The sequence below is a fragment of the Monopterus albus genome, unplaced genomic scaffold (assembly GCF_001952655.1).
Source record: "Monopterus albus unplaced genomic scaffold, M_albus_1.0 scaffold41.1, whole genome shotgun sequence".
Classification (NCBI taxonomy): domain Eukaryota; kingdom Metazoa; phylum Chordata; class Actinopteri; order Synbranchiformes; family Synbranchidae; genus Monopterus; species Monopterus albus.
This window is the reverse complement of record NW_018127921.1, coordinates 4,202,759-4,206,335: the sequence shown is the minus strand read 5'-3', so window position 1 is coordinate 4,206,335 and position 3,577 is coordinate 4,202,759. Positions and strand designations below refer to the sequence as shown.

General features: G+C 40.3%; 1 protein-coding gene across 2 annotated transcripts in view; it reads left to right on the top strand.

Moving 5' to 3' along the window:
* The window catches only part of LOC109959834 (putative homeodomain transcription factor 2), a 53,215-nt gene that overhangs the window by 3,336 nt on the left and 46,302 nt on the right, over positions 1-3,577 (top strand). For both annotated transcript variants that reach the window (XM_020599534.1, XM_020599533.1), the window contains exon 2: positions 1,407-1,473. The gene's annotated coding sequence lies outside the window, so the exon portion shown is untranslated. The remainder of the gene's footprint in view (positions 1-1,406; positions 1,474-3,577) is intronic.

Genomic DNA, 3,577 nt, shown 5'->3' with positions numbered 1-3,577 from the left:
TTTCTCAGGTGTTCAAATACTTATGTTCAGCAGTGCAAGACAAATAAATTCTTTAAAAATCATACAATGTGATTTCCTGAAAATTTTTTTTAAATTCTGTCTCTCAGAGTGGGAATGCACCTACAATGTGAATTTCAGGCCCCTCCATGATTTCTAAGTGGGAGAACTTGCAAAATTGCAGGGTGTTCAAATACTTCTGTTCCTCACTGTACATATTACAGCAGTGTCAGTTAACAGAAAACTACAGGCTGCTAGTAAGACACTTTACTCAAAAATACATTGATTGTCAGTGAGATTAGAGATGGTTTTGAAGCTAGTAAAATACCATGAGGTGCCTTTGAACAATGCACTTAAATGTAGTTCTGTGGCAAACAGCAGGAAGTCACTGCAAGACCAGCCAGTGTAGCTGTGTAGCAGTTCTGCAGTGTTCACAAACTGCAGGTCAGCACAGTGTGTTTGTATTTGCTTGCATGTTTCTCCTCTCCCTCTTTTTCTTTCCTTCTATTTATTTCATTGAGGGTCTCTTTCTCTTGCGGCGCTTGAATCTGTCTGCAGAGCCGGTTACATCATCAGCTGCAATATAATTACATCACACACTAGACTGCAATATCATCTTATGATACAGACGCAGAATGGCCCGCTTGGCAGTTAAAATGATTCTTAGCAATACAGCCATTGCAGTATTTAACACGATCAGGAAAGGTTGCAAAGAAATGTCAAGTGGCCTTGCAATTGTAGAGAAGTACCACAGTACAACCTTAGTTGTGCTGCAGTAGAATGGCAAGTTGTGTTCATGATAATGTGGAAAGTGAGCTGTTGCTGCTCAGGTTAATTCTGTGAAATCAAGTGCTACCCACAGGATGGAGAATCTGCACCAGGTGTGTTTTGACTCAGGCTTCTGCTAAACATCAAGTTGAATCAGTCTTCTTTGTTTGAACCCAATTAACCTGAGTTGTCCTATGGATATCACCTGTCATAGATCTTTTACGCACAAGTGTAAATAATAATGTTAACGATAGCTGCTTCAGTTCCAAGGTCCTGATGATGGTGGTCTGTCTCCTGACTATCCATAAAGAGCTACATTGTAAAAACAGGTTGACAACTGGGATCCTGTGGGCTGATATTCATTGTTTCTGAGAATTTATCCTAGAAGTATCTATATTTGTACTCCCCAGCTACATACATGATCATAAACACAGATGTTATGGTGGAAGTGTTGTATTGAAGTGCAGTGCAGTTGTACTAGTGTACCTAATAAAGTGGCCGGTGACTGTATGTAGGTATTGGTCTGAGTGACCAAATGGAAGCTTCTCGTATCTTACCGAGTGACTTCACTAGTATGCCTCACACAAACATATGATCATCCTGAACCAGCGTTTTGACCGTCTCTCTTTTGTTTCCCAAAGGTCCAGCTTCCTGTCCTAATCTGGCTGTGAGGACGGAACACCAGTTAGCCACACGGCCCAACCAAATGTGAGTCCAGTGTTTGCAGCCCCCATCCCAGACTTCACCACAGTCTGTTTCTGTTTGTGCACCGCATGCTTCACCACCCCTTGTTCTGTTGCTGTGAGAGCATCAGCTGCCTGCACACACACACACACACACACACACACACACACACACACAGATGCAGAAATGCACACACGGACCCTGCTCATACAGCAGTAGCTGTTCACTTCATGAGTACTGTTCATTTTGTCTGAAAAAGAAGGACGGATTGGAAAAAATAGAATGTAAAAATAGGGCATACTTCCTCTGTGGGAAGAGTGTACAGACTGGACTGGGAAGTGAAGGCAATTTACAGTCCGCAGCAGTATAAAATCAAATTTTGTAAGTTTTTTTTATACAGTCTACGGTGTAATTTTCATGATACTCTGTGCACATCAGTTCTATATGTTTAAGGAAAGCTGATGTTGTTGATGTTTAATACATGGCAAAAGTATGAACATGTCATGCCGAAACAACTACAGTGTAGAGGGTTATTTGAAGAAGAATTTAACCATATGTTAAAGATGGCTGTGTAGGCAGTTGAAGCCATAGAAACAGGCAGTACTTTTCTGTACAGAAGAAGCTTCGTTTATATGATTCAGTTGAGATTGAAGAGAAAAGTCTATTTTGTGTTGATTATTAGATGATTTATGGGCAACACACTTCAGTAAAATGTTTTTTCTAACTGGTTTTTCTGGTTGGATCGTTATAAAATATGGCAGTGTTTCAGGAGTGAACTTGAAGATTTTAAAGCGACAATAATGCAACCAAACTACTGGAAGCAAGCCACTCTGCTTCACCCAGGCCTTCACCAGCACCTTTGTTGTGTTTGCTGTGTCAGCTTATGCAGGAATGAAGATCTTCCAGATCTGTGAGTCAGCAGTACTGATGTCTTCCAGCATCTTATATTAGTTGAAAGCATCAGTGCTGGAGCAGTAGTTGAACAGAAGCATATCAAATGACAGCCATGAGGTCCCACCCTTGAGTTTGACCTCTGATTAGTTTAGAAAGGCATGGTTTGCTCAAATATTTTATCTGCACTGTTACCAGACTGTTTGATAAAAGCTTAGACAGAATCTATCCACATTACAAAAGGTTCTGGAGCAAATTTCAACTAAAAGCTGAAAGAATTTACACACATTACAGATTAACCCTAATTTCAGACCTGAATTATTCACCCTTGATGAATTTGAGAATTCAGCCTAATGTCTGTTAAATCAGCTGTTGTTTGATAGGGGTCACACCAACGAGCCGGTAGGCCAGAAAGCTCTCTTGTTCTTTAAGCAGTTCCATGGTCCATTTTCCCACATGGCTGCTATCGAAACACCAGTTATAAACTGTCATGAGCTTGTTTTATTATTTCTGGTGTAATTTTTTTATTTGTTGTGGCTGAAACTGTAGTCTTGACTGAGACTACTGTGATATAAAACTGAACTTTGCTGCAGAACAGATGCTGCATCTTTCAGCCATCTGTGGCTTCATATTTTTCCTTTTTTTTCTTTTTTCTGTTCAGTAGTATTGTACAAAGTTACGATTAAAGAGCCCATGACATGCTTTTCCTTGTTTTTTGACTTGTCTACAATGTTACAGCGGTGAATTATCATCTTAGACATGACCTAAAGCTCAAAAAATGATGTAAACGTATGCTCTAGTATTTCTATACAGCAGCAACTGGGTTTATACATATCTCGCAAACTTCCGCTTGCCAGACTTTTTTTCTAATAAAAAAAAAAGCATTACGTGATAGTTTAAGGATCTCCTTGAATGGGCATAAAATCCTGGCCTGACATCCACTGGTGTCTCCACCATATTGGTAAAGTGTTACATTGCCTTGTTTATGTGTATTTCCAATAAAGCTTGTGTTAAAAACAAATGCATCCATGGTGCCATTGTAAAAGCGGAATGTTTTTGACTGTGCCTGGTTTTGTGGATATATTTTACCTCCTGCTGCTGCACTGTGACCAAAGCATGTGGAGAAAAATACAGGGCCTGAGGTTACTGCATGTTTGGGAATGCTCCTGTACAGGGACTTGTTTTACCTGACCGGGTCTAACATACAAGCAGCCGGCCAGTGAAGCCACTGCCAACG